General features: G+C 43.7%; 1 protein-coding gene across 3 annotated transcripts in view; it reads right to left on the reverse strand.

Annotated features, from left to right (window-relative positions):
* CLOCK (clock circadian regulator) overlaps positions 1-19,991 on the reverse strand; it is a 142,346-nt gene that overhangs the window by 66,975 nt on the left and 55,380 nt on the right. For all 3 annotated transcript variants that reach the window (XM_030563075.1, XM_030563074.1, XM_030563073.1), the window contains exon 4: positions 2,720-2,830. The gene's annotated coding sequence lies outside the window, so the exon portion shown is untranslated. The remainder of the gene's footprint in view (positions 1-2,719; positions 2,831-19,991) is intronic.

Raw genomic sequence — 19,991 nt, forward strand, 5'->3', positions numbered from 1 at the left:
ACTAGGATGGTATAAAATTTAATCAAAATGTCATACGGTCCCATGTCACATGCCCTACAGAAGTCTAAGTATATTATGTTAACATTATTACCTTTGTCAACCAAATTTATAATCTCATAAAAAAAGACATCAGGTTAGTTTGACACTATTTTCCATAAACCTATGCTGATTTGCATTAGTTACATTATTCTACTTTAGTTCTTTACTTATCAAGTCCCGTATCAGCCGCCTCATTATCTTGCCTGGGATCAACGTCGGGTTCATAGGCCTACAATTACCCAGGTCATCCCATTTACACTTTTTAAAAATGGGCACAATATTAGCATTCTGCCAGGCTTCTGGAACTTACAAGACTTACTGAAAAACATTAACGGTCCAGTGAACTCCTCATCAGCTGTCAGAAGGGGGTGTTAGACAGGGGATTTGGACACTGCCTACAGTAGCCAAGACAGAGGCAGTGCCTTGACTGATTTTGTTCAGACTCAAGAGGCTTAGAGGACACAGGATTCAGATGTTGCTACCTTTACGGAAGTCTGGTGAGTGCCTAAACAAGGGGTACTTGATTAGATTTGTGAAAAGGAAAAATAGGGGCCAGGAGGGTGAGGGGGGGTGTTTGTTTGAAAAAGTAGTTTTAATCTCTCAGAACTGAACTGGCAGAAAATGTTTTCACAGCGTACCTGTTCCCTGTGAGTACAGCCAGTCCTAGCTCCTCTGGGTCAGAGTACAGGAGCCCAATCCAGCCAATTAAAGGGGGCTGGACTATGCCTGAGCCTATAAAGGGCAGAAAATGAGAGGTGGAGGAGAGGGTGACTAAGACAGGTTGTGCCTGGGGAAGGAAAGCCACAGTAGCAAAGATCCAGGTCCTCAGGGAAACAGCCCTGGGGCTGCTCCTCCAGGAATGGGGCAGATCTGATTAAAACTGGAAAGCAACAAGAAGCAGGAGTGCCAGAGACCCCTGGAAGGGGTGGCCCTGAAGTCCAAGACAAAGGAGTGAGTTATAAGACTTTTCTGTTTGTTCAGTTGCCTGTTTTAAGAAAATAAACAGCCTTAAAGAAGACTGGGCATGGTAGTATGTGCTTGGAAGCTGAGGAGAAGCCCTGCCCTGTGATAGTGTTCTTCAAATTCTCCCTCCACTTCCACATGAAAGAAAAATCTTTATATTTAGAACCGATTACCATGTAACAACTGCCAATTTCCTTTGACAATGATATAATAAAACTAATTTTGTAGTAGCAGTGTTAGTAAAACTGATAATTTGCTCTGATCCAGGGTATCAATTGTAATATAGGTAAAGTAGTAACTGCTTCAAGGCAAACTGCCTCCACTGAGTCTAAAGGAAGTGTGTAAAGCTTTAGAAGCCCCTCTGCTAACAAAGCAGACTTACATTAGTGCCCCAACACATATGCGTGTTACAATGGTGCTGAACCAGAGGTGGCAATTTTTTCATTTGCTGCTCATCTTTGATGTTACAGAACAATCAGATGCTTATTAGCACTGAGGTGCCTCCACCTACAGTGTACTAAGGACATTATGAAATTCACAGATTCTCCAAAGCATTTTCAGTGCATAAGACTGGAAGCTGGCATGGTCCTTTATTCAACTGTTCAGAAATGCACTAAAAAGAGAATGTGGAGAATGTGGGAGATCTGAATTTTTTATGGTTGTGTACCTCAGTTTATATTATTATAAACTGGTTGATATTATTCTGTCTCACTACATGTCGTTCACGGCTGATGCAAGCCACTTCCAGTGCTTAATTACATGAGATAAATATAGTGTTCAAAGAGACAGAACTAATACCCTTAGGCTTTCACTTGACAATAGCTGGAAAATTGTAAATATATTTTCCTTTAAAATCACAGAATGTCAGGCTTGGAAGAGACCTCAGGAGGTCATCTAGTCCAACCCCCTGCTCAAAGCAGGATCAATCCCCAGACAGATTTTTGCCCCAGATCCCTAAATGGCCCCCTCAAGGACTGAACTCACAACCCTGGGCTTAGCAGGCCAACGCTCAAGCCACTGAATTATCCCTTCCCCATCTACTGAATGTGCTAGTAACATAATCGCATAATTAGTCCTCAAAACAAATCTGGTATTCAACATTTACTATATGCATCAAAGACTCTACGAATTTTTAGAATATCAAATCACATAACATTCCATTTATTTTCATAAGAAATAAATGTGTGAATAGCAAAGCACAAAAGGACTTCACATGGAACAAGACTGAACTTTTCAATATGCAGAATCAGAAGTCAGAATCACTATTTCCATAACAGCGAAGTATATTCAATATTGTTATAATACCAATTTCACCTTACTGAATGTACTCAGATTTTATGTCAAAATTAGCAGCATAAGTATGGTACCTAAATTCCAAATACCCAAAAGCCAAAGAAAAAACAATAGACATTTGCTTCTCTCTTTCAGGCCTGCTCCTGCTCCCTCTGAGTCCAATTTTGCAAGGTGCTGAGCATCCTCAACTCTTACTGAATTGTATGGGCCTGAAGCAAAGCCCATTGAAATCAATGAAGAGACTCCCATTGACTTTAATGGGCCTTAGATCAAGTCTTATGGGGACTGAGGGCTCTATACCTTTTTGGAACCAAGTCCATTAACTTCCTTGACAATGGGAACAGATCCCTAATGTAGTTAATAAGAAATCACAGGAATCAAATTACAACACTGTAGCTCATAATTACAGCAAGACTTTCTTTACCTCTTACACTTTTTGGGATGTTAAACCATGATATTTAGGATAAACACTGATCCTTCAGATGAATGTGGGTTTAAATATATCCTCTTCTACAGAAGAGCATCAAACTCTGCACTGTAAAGAATCAAAAAAGAAAAGTTAGAGAACTGGAAATGATTGCAATTCTGTATGTCACTAGTATTCAAATGCAATATTTATAGCCATCATTTATTCTGATTACTAGTAAAGTACTATTGTGATATATCATTTATAAATGTAATGCTCTGCCTGATGAATTACAGAAATAGCTCAATATAGTTAGCTCAGGGTACGTCCAGACTACCCGCCGTATCGGCGGGTTAAAATCGATTGCTCGGGGATCGATATATCGCGTCTAATCTAGACGCGATATATCGATCCCCGAGCACGCTTATATCGATTCTGGAACTCCATCAACCCGAACGGAGTTCCAGAATCTACACGGAGAGCCGCGGACATCGATCCTGCGCCGTCTGGATGGGTGAGTAATCCGATCTTAGATATTCGACTTCAGCTACGTTATTCACGTAGCTGAAGTTGCGTATCTAAGATCGATTTCCCCCCCCTAGTCTGGACCAGCCCTCAATGTGTCAAAAACAGAAGTGCTTCTCTTCAGCAAGAGGAATACTCTGAAACTTCATCCAGCTTGACTAAGATCTCCTATTTACCTCTATTTGTAATCATAGTGTCATCCTTGACTCAAACTCTCCATCTCCCACATTGCCTAAGTCTCTAAATCTCCCTATTGTTAATTCTGAAACAGCATTTGTCTATGCCACTCCCTCAACTCCTTCTCTGCTGGTTTTTTATTCACGTCTACATCCCTTTTCCTACTGATTACCTCAGTTCTTCTCTGGTTTCATCAAATCACTCCTCTCTGGACTCCAGAATGTTCAGAATGCTGCTCACTCAATCACAGAGAAACCCAGCTACATTACTCCTGCTACCTCAAACATAGCCACTGGCTCCCCCTTTTCTTTTCAAAATGAAGTCCAATATCATTTTCTTCTTAAGTACTTATTCCAAACCTACCTCCTAGATCTAAGTCTCTACTCCCTTTCATGCTCCCCTTCACTAATCTAGCAATCACTACCTTCCAGTCTCTTCATACAATCATTTTTGGTTTTAATGAATTCTCTTCTACAGTTCCCGTTGTCTAAAACTGCTCTCCATGCCACTTTGCATCTCTTTTCAAAGTTATCTAAACACACATCTCTCCTCCCTTGCCATACCTCATTTCTCCCTGCATCAGCTGTTGGCCACACTGACAGAAGGTTTTGATTTCTTCACTATACAATGAATCATATGCCACTGTTTTCTATCATTTTCACTCTGGTGCCTTATATTTAATGTTATAATGTATTTTGGGTTATAAGAAAAAAATAAATAGTTTTTGCTAAAGCGAGAAGTACTGAATTTGTACTTTTTGCTAAAGGTTGAATAGCTATTATTCTTAGGAAAGTAAAAAGTACAAGTACTATGGTTTAGTTTAGTTAAAAAGGCAATGATTGCTCCTATTAACAACTATCAACAACTGTTAACAACTAAGCACAAACTATTAACAGGTACTAAACAAATGCAAGGGAGAGTGGAGATCAGCAAAGCTGCGCTCCACAGTTCCAATGACTGTCACGGGCGGTAAGAAGGAACTGGTTAAAAAAAACACTTGTAAAAAAACATGAAATTAAAGCAAAGCAGAACGTTCTGCAGAAGAAGAAAAAACAACTACACAGCATGACTCAGTGAACCCGCTCAATCTTCTCTAGCCTAATAACCTGTTGGCCCATTGACCTACTTTTTTTTGTAAGGCAGTTAAAACCTCATCTTATATTTAGAGAGTTTTGTTTGGTTTGACAAGTATAAACATTAACAGTTACAAAGAGACCTGTTGAAATCTAGATTACAGAGACTGTAATATGAAGCCTATGTTTTTAAGCTGTTCAGAGCAGGAGGCCTTTGCTAACCCTTCCAAAAGTTCTGACAGCTCTAATGAGGAAAATTTTACAGCTCTACGAGCTGCAGATGCAGGATATCTCCTACTGCAGAGGATACACCGAGGTTAAACAGAACAGAGCCACATTTCACAATATCTAAAAAGAGCATAATAAAAAGGAAGTTGAAGGAACATTGAAAAGGGAATTTAGAGAAAGGAGGAAAAAATTTTTTGACTATTTCATAACTGGTAACTGAACTTATGCAAATTTAAACGAAAGTAAGAAAAAAGCTGAACATGGTGGAAAAGCTTTTTGAAAATAAAACCACATAGTTCTGGTAAGTAGAAAATTGCATGCATGTGAAAGCTTGCAGAAAGGTCTGGATGCCTACACATAAGTATTGCCCGGCCAAAATGTTCACAGGTCATGAGGATCTCCAAAAACCGTGAGATTTTTAAATATATATTAGGTTCTTTTATTTGCCTTCTAGATGCTAAGCCTTTAGAGTATATTCCAGCAACATTTTCAAACTTTTCTCTGCAATCATAAGGGCTAGAAACTTTTTTTTTTTAATTAAAGCAGAGATTCTCATGCAATCTCCTGATTCTGGCAGCTGGGGCTTTAAGAAAAACAACACTGAGACTTGCAGCAAAATCATGACAATTGGCAACACTATCACATTTCCACCTCATGCTGACCTGCAGAGCAGAGGTAGACAGTGACTGACGAGGGGTACACCTAGATGGTTGCTGGAAGCGTGCCTCCCAGCCTGGGCAGACAACTCTGCTTGAGCTAACACGTTAAAAATAGCAGTCTCAACGTTGTAGCACAGATGGTAACACAGGGTAGCCACCAGAGTAGGGACCCAGAGTGTTGGATGGATTTGTACTTTGGCAACTAGCCTGAGCTGCCACCTGTGTCACAATGTTGATGCTGCTATTTTAGTGAGCTAGTATGTGTCTCTTTATCTGGGCTCAGACAAATGTTCCCAACTGCAGCACAGTCATGCCTGGGTGGCCAAAGGAAATGAAATATTGAGTCTTTAAAGCACTTACAGGGTCACCAGCTGGAATCCTGCCCAAGATAATAATGAAAGTTTACACCACATGAGGATGGGGGCAGATATCTATACGGAAAGTATCAGTAATCACAGTCGATTTCTACCTCCACAACTGGTACTAACATTGATACCACTGATTCTCAGAAGTGAGTTCAAAGATGGAACAAGGCCTGCAGGTTGAGCAATCGTCTCACTCCTGGCACCAGTCCCTTCAGGATAGAATTGAGAAGTTGCCGAAGCAGTGTGGGGAAGCTTGCATTGCCTCTACCTACCCTATATATCTGTTGTGTGGACAAAGAACTTAAATCTCAAGGGCAGTCAATCCAGTCAATATTTTTCCTATATCACTAAATATTTTAAAAGAGACAGTGAATTTTTAATCTTATTTTGTAAACAATATTATATATACATAGATTGATTTTACAAACAACTTCAGAAAATCCATAGATTTTAAGACCAGAAGGGAAAACAACTATCATCATCTATTCTTACACAGCATTAAGTCAAAGAATTTCACCCAGGAAAGATCACAGAAAACAGAATTCAGTTTTCTGACAGAATCTGCACGTATCCCAGTTTTCCAACTTGCTAGGTTTAGTAAGTATTTCTGAAAACAGGGGCAGAACATTAACATTTTAGTACTTAACAGTTCTGTGCCACAATCCTAATATGATAAAGGAATTGACTAATGATCTAATAGGACTTTTCTATTGCTAATCCTCCATGATTTAAAAAAAATCAAAACTCTTCTCAAGAACAATACTCTGCAGTTATACAATGCCTCCTGATCTAACCATTACACCACAAACATTATTTACAATGGGAACGCTGGGGATGGTCATATATTTTTGGGTACTACTGGTGAGCAAAAAGCTGCTTTTTTAATTTCTTTAAGTGGTTCCCAGCTTGTTTTCCTGGAGCACCCAAGTGCAAGGGATGTGTGGATGGGCAACATATATCACGTTATGCCCCAGAATAGTTTCTGTTTTCCCTCATTTTCTCCTTCTCTCTTATCCTTTTTTTAATCTTGCTTTTTCCCACGCATGTCTTTTTTAATTTTTTTTAATTCTCTTTTTCTCTGTGGCTCCCCACCCCGGAAAAATATGTGCTGTTTGGAGAGGTGCCTGGCCATATGCTCTCTCATGGCCAAGCTGAGCCAAGTAGTGTGCGAACTGAACACTGAGGAAAATACCCAAGCCTGTAGACATGTACATATGACCTGCTTCTGTAACCACATGTAGTAGGAGCCACCATAAGTAGCAGGTAGTTTTCAAGGAGATGTCTGCTAGAACTCTGAAGGGGACTTTTTTTAAATCTCGCTCCTGCTATTATGGCAGCGGATCCTGCAGGACCCATGGAATCCCAGTCTTCCTTCGGGGCTCTACACTAGTCCTGTGCATGACTCTAATGCCTGCCACTTTGCCTGCAGTTGTGGGAGGTGGATCAGGATCATGGTGTTTTCATTAAACATTCTGCTCCTCTCCCTCAGCACAGACTATCTGACAAAATTTCTAGACTTTAATGTTGATTTACCAACCACCTTTTTTTTTTTATTTAAAGGACTTAAATTAATGTTGGAGTTTTTCAGTGTGCCAGACAGAATTTGAAGTGTGGGAGGCAGGGAGTACAAGTTCTGATAGGGCAAGATGGTTAGGACATGCAGGGGAAATAAGAGAAAGAATTAGAAATTGAACTGGAGGAACTCTAGAAGGATCAAGATGTTTTCAAGAGTGATGGAATAGGCTCATTTCTAGAAGGAACAAAAAGGGGAACATGCTCGAACAAAATAAAGGGAGGAGTTGCATAGACAAGAATTAGACAGGACAAAGTAGAAGCTGCTGCCATGGTATGGCCATGGGCAAAAGTGATAACAAATTGTAAGTAAATCTAAGGGAGTCATAAGATTCAAGAGGGACATCAACCTGCACAATGAAGTCCTCAGTGAAGATGAAGCTGGAAGATAGACCAATCAGAAAGTCAGATCTGGCAGAGGAAGACATGTGGGCTTTGTAACGGGGGGAACTGGTAAATCACACAGGTTTTGAGATTAGAGGGTGAGAAATTTAAATGAAAAAAAGGGGATAGAGGAAGGTGGAAGATTTAATTAAAAGACAAACTACAAGAAAGGTCAATGAAACCCACAAATACAACTCAAAATTATGTTGGCACCACATCTCTTAATATGCCTATTGTGGCAAACTCAGGACACTTAGCTACCAAGCGTGAGGTAGTAATTAGTCCCAGAAGGCTTAACCATGGAGGAATAAGGTTCAGCTGGAACAGGGGTTACCAGGGAGGTAATTGGTTTCAGCTGGCCCCAATGGCTGGAGACTTTTTTAAACCCTCCCTGGCAGGGAAGCAGGGGGGGAGGAGAGAAGTAGAGTAGCTGCCAGCGAGTAGAGGCAGCTGAACTCTAAAAACTTATCTTGCAAGGCAGGTTGCACTCTCCTCAGAAGGAGAGGAAAACAGAACAAGGGCCTGACTGAGAAGGGATCAGCCAGACCCTGCGCGACTGTGAAGGGCTTTTGCTTTGCCCAAGCCTGTGTCTCCAAGGCTGAGGAGGACTGAGCTAGGAGAGGAGAGACAGGTACTTTGCCACACATGGTGTCAGGAGTGGGACGTACTAGTGAGTGTGGCTCGGTAGCAAGCCATCAAAGGGCAAGGTAAAAAAAAAAAAAAGAGAAAAAAAAAACATTTTTTTTCTTTGGGAAAAATGAAGGATGTGCTGAAGGCGTTGATGCAGGCCACCGCGGCTCAGCAGGAGGCTACCCGAGTACAGGTGGCGGCCCAGCGAGAGTCTGTGCGGGTGCAACAAGAGACCAACCAGCTGCTGATGAGCCAGGCGGCCCAAGATCGAGCCAGCCTGACCGAGGTAGTGAACCAGTTGAAGGCCCTGACTACGATGACGCACGCGGCCCAGGGGACCCGGCTGCTACAGGCAAGCAACTACTTACAGAAGATGACAACGGATGACGATATAGAGGCGTATCTCCTCGCGTTTGAGAGCACGGCACTGCGGGAGGCCTGGCCCCAAGACCAGTGGGCAGCTCTCCTGGCTCCATTCCTGTGTGGGGAGGCCCAGAAAGCCTACTTCGACATGACCGCAGAAGCAGCTATGGATTACCCTCGGCTGAAGGCGGAAATCCTGGCGAGGGCAGGCGTGACGCCAGCCATAAGGGCCCAGCGCTTCCACGAGTGGAAGTACCGGGAGAACAAACCACCAAGGTCCCAGCTGTTTGATTTGATACACCTTGTGCGGAAGTGGCTCCGCCCCGAGACCCGTGGGCCAGAGAAGGTAGTAGAAACCCTGGTATTGGAGAAGTACATGAGAGGGTTGCCGCCGGACATACGGGGGTGGGTCCGCCAAAATGATCCCTCCTCTTATGACGAACTAGTTGCTCTCGTGGAGAGGCATTTGGCAGCCCAAGAACTTTCTCCGACCCCGGAGGGAGGAAGGCACCAGTATCGGAGACCAGCCTCTGCACCGAGGCCCCGGTTTGCCCCAGCTCCAGGCTGGAAAATGGAGGGGAGGCAGGAGGTGGAAGAGCCGCTGGCAGTCCCGGAGAGACGGGAGGACTGGGGAAGAAAGGCTCAGGGGATAAATCCCAGCAGTCCGAAAAATAGGGGGCTGCCCCGAGGGGGGTACCGTTGTTATGCCTGTGGTGAATTAGGGCATATTGCTGCCCAATGCCCTAATCTAGGAGAGCCCATGCAGTGTGAACTGGGAGATATAGGGGGACCATGCGAGCTAATAAGTCTAGTCGGGGTTGCGATGGTCCCCCATAGGTACACTAGGCCCGTTAAGCTGAAAGGTATAGAGACCACAGCTTTAATAGACTCGGGAAGTGCAGTCACACTGGTCTCAGGGAAGCTGGTCAGGCCGGGCCAACTATCCCGGGCCAAGCGCTCGGGAATTTCCTGTGTACATGGGGATATCAGCTATTACCCGACCATCCCCGTACGCATAGAAGTTCTAGGGAACCCCGCTGAGTTGACAGTGGGAATCGTCCCGAAACTCCCTTACCCTGTCCTTATCGGACGAGACTTTCTGGGGTTGATGGCCTACTCCCCGGGGACGAGGGAGAAGGAAAGAAGGACTTTGGGATCCAAATGGTGGCCCAGATCGGGGACCCTCTCCCCACCTTCCACGAGTTTAGACAGGATGTGTTCTCCCCACCGGGGAAGTCCAGGAAGACTCGGAGGGAACGGAGGGCGGATAAAAGGAGGGGGACGAGGATCCTGACACGGTACCTGATGCCTACACTAGCAGGAGAAAGAAGGAACTCAATTGACAGTGGGACGGGGTCGGCCAACTACAACCCAATTGTTGGACCGGGTTCCCCAGGCTCTGTCCCTGAGGGAGAGACGGAGGTAGACCCCCCCGAAATAGGGCCAATAGGGACCGCGCACGGGACTTTTGGTCAGGATCAGGCCAATGATCCCATATACCACAACATTTTTAAGGAAGTAGTCGAGGTAAATGGGGTCCCAGTGGAGGGGAGAACTAAGGGCCCAGGGCCGTATTATATGATTAAAAAAGATCTTCTGTATAGAGTAGTCCGCGTCCAAGAGCAAGTCATCGAACAACTCTTGGTCCCCCGGAAGCATCAAAAAGCGGTAATGGATCTGGCCCACAGTCATCTATTTGGGGCCCACCTAGGGATGGATAAGACCCTTGATCGGATCCTACAGAGGTTTTTTTGGCCTGGTATTTATGCGGCCGTCCGGCGATATTGTTCCTCCTGTCCGGAATGCCAAATACATGGGCCCAGACCATACTTAAGGGCCCCTCTGGTACCTCTGCCAATTATTGAGGTTCCATTCGAACGGATAGCTATGGACATAGTGGGGCCATTGGAGAAGTCGGCCCGGGGCCATCAATACATCCTGGTAGTACTAGATTACGCCACCCAATACCCCGAGGCCATCCCCCTACGGAATGCCATGTCCAAGCCCATAGCCAAAGAGTTAGTCCAGATATTCTCCAGAGTAGGGATACCTAAGGAGATCCTGACGGACCAAGGGACCCCCTTTGTTTCTAAACTGATGACGGACTTGTGTACCATGCTCCACATACGGATCCTCAGAACATCGGTCTACCACCCCCAGACCAATGGCCTCGTTGAACGTTTTAATAGGACGTTGAAGAGCCTGTTACGGAAGGTGATTAGCCGCGACGGAAAAGACTGGGATGCCCTGCTACCTTATGTACTGTTTGCCGTACGGGAAGTTCCTCAGGCTTCCACTGGATTCTCCCCCTTCGAGCTGTTATATGGTCGACACCCCAGGGGCATACTGGACCTGGCTAAAGAAGACTGGGAAGAGCAGCCGAACCCAGGGAGAAACATTGTGGAACATGTGCTGCAAATGAAAGACCGAATAGCCCGAGTCACCCCTCTTGTGCGCGAACACATGGAGAAGGCCCAAAGGACGCAACGGACGTACTACCATCATCAAGCACGGTCTCGGAAGTTCCAGGTGGGGGACCGGGTGATGGTGCTCATACCCACGGCGGAGAGCAAGCTCCTGGCCAGATGGCAGGGGCCCTATGAGGTAATCGAAGCCGTAGGAGAAGTTGACTATAAGGTCCGGCAGCCAGGTCGCTGGAAGCAGGAGCAGATCTACCATATAAATCTGCTGAAACCTTGGCGGGATAGAGAAGCTCTGGTAGCTGCGCTGGGGCACCATCCCCTAAAGGCGATCAGCCCAACCTGGTAGGAATATCCCCAGAGCTGACCCTGGAACAACAATCCAAAGTGGTCAGCCTGATCAAACGCAACCAAGATGTGTTCTCAGAAAAGCCAGGCAGGACTACTGAGGTTCACCATCACATCTTCACAGAACCTGGAGTGAAGGTGCACATTAAGCCATACCGGATCCCGGAGGCCAAGAGAGAAGAGATTACGAAAGAGGTCAGGAAGATGCCGGCCTTAGGAGTCATTGAAGAGTCTCATAGTCAATGGTCTAGTCCCGTGGTTTTATTGCCTAAGCCAGACGGCAGTATGAGGTTCTGCAATGACTTCCGCAAGCTAAACGAGGTGTCCCGATTTGACGCCTACCCTTTACCCAGGATAGATGAGCTGATTGACAAACTGGGAAAAGCTCATTTCATGTCTACCCTTGATCTTACTAAGGGCTATTGGCAGATCCCCCTGGCTAAAGCCGACAAGGAGAAGACGGCCTTTGCAACCCCAGAAGGACTATATCAGTATACTATTCTTCCTTTTGGATTGCATGGGGCCCCCGCTACCTTCCAGTGGCTGATGGACAAACTGTTACAGTCCCATGGGGAGTACGTTGCTGCCTATCTTGATGATGTCATCATATATAGCCCTGACTGGGAGATGCACCTAAGAAAGGTAGAGGCAGTCCTGGATACCCTGAGAAAGGCCGGACTGACTGCGAATCCCTCCAAATGTTCGATCGGATTAGCTGAGGCCAAATACCTTGGATAGATTGTGGGGAGGGGCGTGGTGAGGCCCCAACTCAACAAGATAGACGCCATACAGAAGTGGCCCCAACCACTCCAGAAAAAACAGGTCAGAGCATTCCTGGGACTCGTGGGGTATTATAGACATTTCATTCCCCACTTCGCCACCAGGGCATGCCCACTAACGGACCTGACCAGGGCTCGGGGCCCAGATATAGTAAAATGGTCTGCTGAGGCCGAAGCCGCTTTTGCAGATCTGCGAACGGCCCTCTGCACAGACCCTGTGCTGATAGCCCCAGACTGGAGGGAGGAGTTTATCCTGCAAACAGATGCCTCTGAAGTAGGGCTGAGGGCGGTGCTCTCACAAATGGTCGGAGATGACGAACACCCCGTCCTCTTCCTCAGTAGAAAGCTCCTGCCTAGGGAACGGAAGTACGCCATAGTGGAAAAGGAATGCTTGGCGGTAAAATGGGCCGTTGAAAGCCTCCGCTACCATCTACTCGGACGGAGGTTTACCTTGGTCACGGACCATGCCCCGTTGCAGTGGATGCACCAAAACAAGGACAAAAATGCGAGAGTAATGAGATGGCTCCTATCGCTTCAACCCTTCCACTTCACGGTACGACACAGGTCGGGAGCCCAACATGGATGCGGATAGCTTGTCGAGGGTGCACTGCTTTCCGACCCAAGTAGCCCAACCCCATAGTGTTGAGCGGGGGGGGGGGGGATATGTGGCAAACTCAGGACACTTAGCTACCAAGCGTGGGGTAGTAATTAGTCCCAGAAGGCTTAACCATGGAGGAATAAGGTTCAGTTGGAACAGGGGTTACCAGGGAGGTAATTAGTTTCAGCTGGCCCCAATGGCTGGAGACCTTTTTAAACCCTCCCTGGCAGGGAAGCAGGGGGGGAGGAGAGAAGTAGAGTAGCTGCCAGCGAGTAGAGGCAGCTGAACTCTAAAAACTTCTCTTGCAAGGCAGGTTGCACTCTCCCCAGAAGGAGAGGAAAACAGAACAAGGGCCTGACTGAGAAGGGATCAGCCAGACCCTGCGCGACTGTGAAGGGCTTTTGCTTTTGCCCAAGCCTGTGTCTCCAAGGCTGAGGAGGACTGAGCTAGGAGAGGAGAGACAGGTACTTTGCCACACTACCATTCACAGTATTTAGTCACAACAAAAACCCTTCCTCCAATGGCAGCAGCCAGTAAGAGCCTAGAAACCACCATGTGTGGGAAAGAAGAGTATGATGGAACAAGAATTGTGCAATTCTTATTCCAACTGGCATTCTACCTAATCTCCTGCCTGGCACATTGAAAATACAACTAGTATTCTACAGGGGTTTACATTTTTCATGCCTTTTTCTAATATTTCACTGGCCTAGGTCTATACTAACTTCTTGCCTGTATATACAGTGTGGTTGTATAACCTTTTCAGTATGTGTATGACATTTTATAAGTAAATGTTATGGGACTTACAGAAGTCTTGCATTTACATCTTATTACATATTTTATAGGAAAGATTTTTTCATGATTTTGAATAGGTTAAAAATACTATCAAGAGGTCAGGTCACTGTAGTTATTTTAATATCAAACTGAGCCACAGAGATTAGAAATGAAAAACAGAAGGAACAAACCATTTAAAAGTAATAATAGTTCTTCAGTAAAACAAGCTTTGTAAATCCTCAGGATAGGGTTTTCACACTAGGCTGACACGCTCAACTGAAAGTCAGAATGTAGAATATTCTCTCAGAAGTCAGGAAGTTAGGGATGAAAGAGACCTAATAAGTTATCTCTCTCCATGCTCCTGCACATGCAGAATTGTTCCACCACTGGAAGAGGATTTCACAGAGCATGTCTACACTGCGCCACTGCTGTGCATCTCATGAAGATGCTCTATGCTGACAGGGAAGAGGGCTCCCGTCAGCATAATAAAACTACCTCTGTGAGCGGTGGTATCTATACTGACAGGAGAAGCGCTCCCTTTGAGATAGTACTGTCCACACTGGCGCTTGTGACGATGTAACTTATCTCGCTCAGGGGGGTGGTTTATTCATGCCCTGTGCATCATAAGTTATGCTGACATAAGCTGTAGTATAGACATAGCCACAGTCTTCTAGTCCTGAATCCCCTCATTCACCCCTCCCTCACAAATATTCAACCCGAGTTTTTCTTAGCTCAATTTCACCCTGTTATTCCTTGCTGCACCTTAAACATTTCCTCTCTCCACTTGGTGCTTACATATTTAGAATACCTAAAAATGTTTACAACATTTTGTTAATTGCTTTTGCTAAGCTAAACACAAATTTCTTGTAAGTCCTTTATCCCAAGTCAGTCTCTGCAACCCATTTATCACTATGTTTGATCATCCCTGTATTGCCTCCAATTTGTCACTCTCTCTCTGGTTTTGAGGTGCCCAGAAATAAAACCAATATAGACACTCTCACTCTCTCTCATCTGTAACATGATTTCATGGTGTCTAGCTCAAATTTGCATTAGCTTTTTTTATGTCATCATATTATATCGCAAGCACATCAAGTCTGTTATACACTCAAGCCTAGGATTCTTTTGGCATTATTTCTCTTTAGGTATTTCCTTCTCAACTAATATCTGTATTTTTGGATTATTCAATAGATGCATGTATGCCTTACTCTTTTCAGGTAATTTATTTTTGTTATTCCCTGTCCATGGGCTTTTCTGTGAGATTTATCATCATAATATCTGAGTACCTCACACACACTATCTTCACAACACACTTGTGAGGGGGTTGGTAGATATTATTTTCCTTATTTCAGATGGGGAGTTGAGGTACAAAGAGTTTAAGTTCCCAATCCTGCACTAGGCTTCCCATGGGCAAAGGCATCTGCTACAGATGACAAGACCAAGGTCAGAGAAGAAATCAGCAGCAGAGCTAGCAATAGACCCCAAAATGTCCTATGTTTCAGTCCAGTGCTTTAATCACAAGCCCATCTTTTCTTCCCTTCTTAGGCCTCTGAGTATTATCTCTGTCCTCACTTTTGTTTTCAACATCTCCCAATTAACTGTATTTTCAGATGATATTTAGTGTGCTTCCAGCTCATTAAGATATTAAATGAAACTGGCTTTAAAAATTGATCTTCACAGCACACCAATGAACACTTCCCCTCCTCCCAGCTCAATACAATGAAGAACCATAAATAACAGACAATCAATAATGAGTATAAGCCTAATGATGTTGAAATATTTTGATGATGCATTTCAAAAGTTAGGGATTAACAGCCTGATTTGGGGAATCAATTCCCTTTCTTTTCTAGTCTAAACTAAATTACTGCTTCAATCCTGGCTTGTATATTCACTCTTCCTTACCTTTGATCTTCCCTTCTTTCCCTTCTTTAATAAATAACCAAAAAAACAAAGAAAGCCTAATATGCAGGAGATACTGCTCGCAAATTCTCAAACTTTATTCTGCACTTCAAAGAGTGCTATAATTTTGGAGAGTATGCGCTACATTCTTAATGTGTAAAAAAGCTGGTTGAATCCCTACTTTAGCAGCAAACCTAAACTCAGAGTCAACTAGTCTCAACTTCCTGCTATTAATTTTTTTCTCATGTGAGCCATATCAAGCTAAATACATTCTCATGTAACAAGGCAAAACCATTCCACTTATTTTTTTCCAATTTCCTTCAAATAAACTGAAGATGCATGCAAATGACAGTAACTATTTGCCAGTTCAAAATGGGAGAAACACCATATGTAGATACCCAAAGTTACCCATGTTCATATGATTTATCAGTAATAGTCCCAGACAAAAAACAGTATGCGCAAAGCAACAAATGTCTTCTGCAAGATGAATACAAGTTAACAGGCATTGGTGTTTATTTGACATCAGAAGTGCTAAACACAAAAGAAACACGCCCCTTTATAAAATCTTAATTATTTTCTCTTGAAAACGTCTCAGAGTTAAGAAGATTACGAAGGATGTAATTTTCAAATATTAATGCACTTAGGTTTTTCATTTATATGAAAATAATAGCATTGAGACCACTATCAGCTTGCAGACACCCATACTCAATACATAGTGTGTTAGCAATTTCAGATATTTAAACACTTAAAAATGCTGGTCACATTTTCCCCTGAAGATTAACATTTTAATATATCTGACCAAAGACAAAAGAGATTTTAAATGTTTTATTCTTGTATTACTATTGAAAAACACAGAAGAATTTTCATTAAAAAATTAGCTCAAATTATTAAACAATTTCTTCCCAAAAGTAGCAAACTGTCAAAGAACTGTAAAGGTAGAGAATAAAACTTTTTTTTAAATATAAATTATTTCTGCACTCAATCCTCCACAGTCTGATTAGCAGCAGCATTCAAAACATATCTTTGAGTCTAGGTCAGTATTGCTTTTGTCTTTGCAAGTTGTCTCATCTTTCCAGGAGCAATCCAAAAGGGTCTAGCAATTTTACACCAATCTGAACCTTCAGGGTCTACACACACAAAAAAACCTCACTGAAACTTAGTGTTTCTTGAACAAGTGAGGTAATGACAGTCTTGGCAGGACTAAGTTCTTTTACAAATAATTTAACATTTATACTGTCATCAGTCAGATTCAAAATCAACATAACTGCACTAGAGTAGATCCTCTGTGACGTTATTGACATGAATTGTGACCATATAGATCACTGTTACAACCAGGGTCCTGTGGTTGCACTAGGTCTTGTACAGAGGAGGTCAAGTGGGATGTCTATGGAAAGGCTGTAGTTTGCTCTTTATGATTGTGCTGTCTGTATATGCGTATCATGTTTGTATCTGAAGTTATGAATATTGGCTATGTACTTGTATCTCAATGTGTTTGATTCTAAGTAGCCTCAGTGAAGCATTTGGTCAGCTTCTTGAGAAAGGACTATTCTCAGTAAGTGCCCAATCAAGAAACACTTAACTGACATTGGACTTTGGGAGAAGCCAATCCCCATCTGAGCTTTCCTGGGAATGTTCAAACTAACAATGGCGTCAGCCTGTAAAAAGCGGAATCATTCACAGACATGTGACTTGCCTGGTGGCTACAAACTCCATCTTGTTGCTGTGATTTTGCACAGGAGAACAAAAGGGTTTCTGCCCACAAGAGAAAGAATATAAAAGGCCCTGGAAACCCCTCCATTTTGTCTTCAGCTGGCTCAAGAGATGGCCTCCCCATCCCAAAGAGATACCTGAAAGAAACTGGAACAAAGGACTATAACTAAGAGGGTGTCAGTGATTACTGGACCCAGACTAGGAAGGAGTCCAGTCTGTGAAAGAAGCTTATTGGAACATCTCTGGGGATGAGATTTCATCAGTAATCAGTTTCTTAATGTATTAGGCTTAGACTTACACGTTTTGTTTTATTTTGCTTGATAACTTACTTTGTTCTGTCTGTTATTACTTGGAACCACTTAAATTCTACTTTTTATATTTAATAAAATCATTTTTGCTTATTAATTAGCGCAGAGTAAGTAACTAATACCTGGGGGGAGCAAACATCTGTGCATATCTCTCTATCAGTGTTTATAGAGGGCGGACAATTTATGAGTTTACCCTGTATAAGCTTTACTTTTACAGAGTAAAACAGATTTATTTGGGGTTTGGATCCCATTGGGAACTGGGTACCTCGGTGCTTAGTACCTGTTAAGCCATTTTCAGTTAAGTCTGCAGCTTTGGGAGCGTAGGTCAGACCCTGGGTCTGTGTTGTAGCAGATTAATGTCTCTGGCTCAACAAGACAGGGTTCTGAAGTCTTAGGGTTCTGAAGTCTTGTACTTAGATTTCTAGAAAGCCCCTCACCAAAGGCTCTTCTGTAAATTAAGTTGTCATGGGATAAGAGGGAAGATCCTTTCATGGATTGAGAACCTGTTAAAAGACTGGGAACAAAGGGTAGGAATAAAAGATAAATTTTCAGAATGGAGAGGGGTAACTAGTGGTGTTCCCCAAGGGTCAGTCCTAAGACCAATCTCAACTTATTCTTAAATGATCTGGGGAAAGGGGTAAAAAGTGAGGTGGCAAAATTTGCAGATGATACTAAACTGCTCAAGATAGTTAAGACTGTGAAGAACTTCAAAAAGATCTCACAAAACTAAGTGATTGGGCAACAAAATGGCAAATGAAATTTAATGTGGATAAATTTAAAGTAATGCACATTAGGAAAAATAACCCCAACTATACATACAATATGATGGGAGCTAATTTAGCTTCAACTAATCAGATAAAAGATCTTGACGTCATCGTGGCTAGTTCTCTGAAGACATCCATGCAGTGTGCAGCAACAGTCAAAAGAGCAAACAGGAAGTTAGGAATCATTAAAAAGGCGATAGAGAATAAAACAGAGAATATTTTATTGCCCTTATATAAATCCACGGTACACCCAATCTTGAATACTGCATATAGATGGGGTGTCCTCATCTCAAAAAAGATATACTGGCATTAGAAAAGGTTTAGAGGACAATAAAAATGATTAGGGGTTTGGAATGGGTCCCATATGAGGAGAGATTAAAGAGGCTAGGATTTTTAGCTTGGAAAACAGGAGACTAAGGGGGGAATATGATAGAGGTATATGAAATCATGAGTGATGTGGAGAAAGTGAATAAGGAAGTTATTTACTTGGTACCATAATATAAGAACTAGGGGGCACCAAATGAAATTAATGGGCAGCAGGTTTAAAACAAATAAAAGGAAGTTCTTCTTCACACAGCGCACAGTCAACTTGTGGAACTCCTTGCCTGAGGAGGTTGTGAAGGCTAGGACTATAACAGGGTTTAAAAGAGAACTGGATAAATTTATGGAGGTTAAGTCCATTAATGGCTATTAGCCAGGATGGGTAAGGAATGGTGTCCCTAGTCTCTGTTTGTCAGAGGGTGGAGATGGATGGCAGGAGAGAGATCACTTGATCATCATCTGTTAAGTTCACTCCCTCTGGGGCCCCTGGCATTGGCCACTGTCGGCAGATAGGATACTGGGCTGGATGGACCTTTGGTCTGACCCGTGCAGCCAGTCTTATGTTCTTAAGTCCCAAGCCAGCAGAGAAAACAGGCTCAGAGATAGTCTCAGCATAACAGGTTCCAGTCCCAAGGGGGTTTCTGCGATCGAACCCATCACACCCCACCCCAGGTGTTAAAAATCTCCTCTGGGCACAATCAGCCCCAACCCATTGCAACTGTGAAGTCTGTCAAGTCTGGAGAGGGTGGGGTCCTTAAAAAGGTGGATCCCTGCTTAGTTTGGGGCAGGACTCTATGGGTATGTCTACACTGCAATTACACATCTACAGCTGACCCATGCTAGCTGACTCACAATTGCAGGGCTTGGGCTGCGGGCTGTTTAATTACGGTGTAGACATTCCAGCTTAGGCTGCAGCCCAAACTCTGGGACCTTCCAACCTTGCCTGGTCCTAGAACCTTGGCTCCAGTGCCAGCCCAGACATCTACACCACAGTTAAACAGCCCTACAGCCCGAGCCCCATGAACCCGAGTCAGTTCACGTGGGCCAGTCGTGGGTTCTTAATTGCCGTGTAGACATACCCTGAAGGAGTAGGGCTATAACTCAGAGCTCCCTAGCCCTCAGAAGAAGGGGTTTCTGACTGGAGAAACACTTGAGAGCCTTGACCACCCAGACTGACTCAGAAAGGAAAGGAGCCAGTTCTTCTCTCTTTGGCTTTCTGAAGGCCCTAGATTCTGCCTTTTTTGGGCACTGTTTCTACCATGCTAGTTTGAGCAGAGCTAGTGCATGTCTCGTTGCCCATGCTGGGAAGCACATTTCCAGCTGCAGTGTAGACATACCCTTGGACTGTACAGGGGAACATGGGAAAGAGGGTGTTGCAGGAACCAGAAGGTGGAGAGAA

This window comes from Gopherus evgoodei, chromosome 5 (genome assembly GCF_007399415.2).
Source record: "Gopherus evgoodei ecotype Sinaloan lineage chromosome 5, rGopEvg1_v1.p, whole genome shotgun sequence".
Lineage (NCBI taxonomy): Eukaryota > Metazoa > Chordata > Testudines > Testudinidae > Gopherus > Gopherus evgoodei.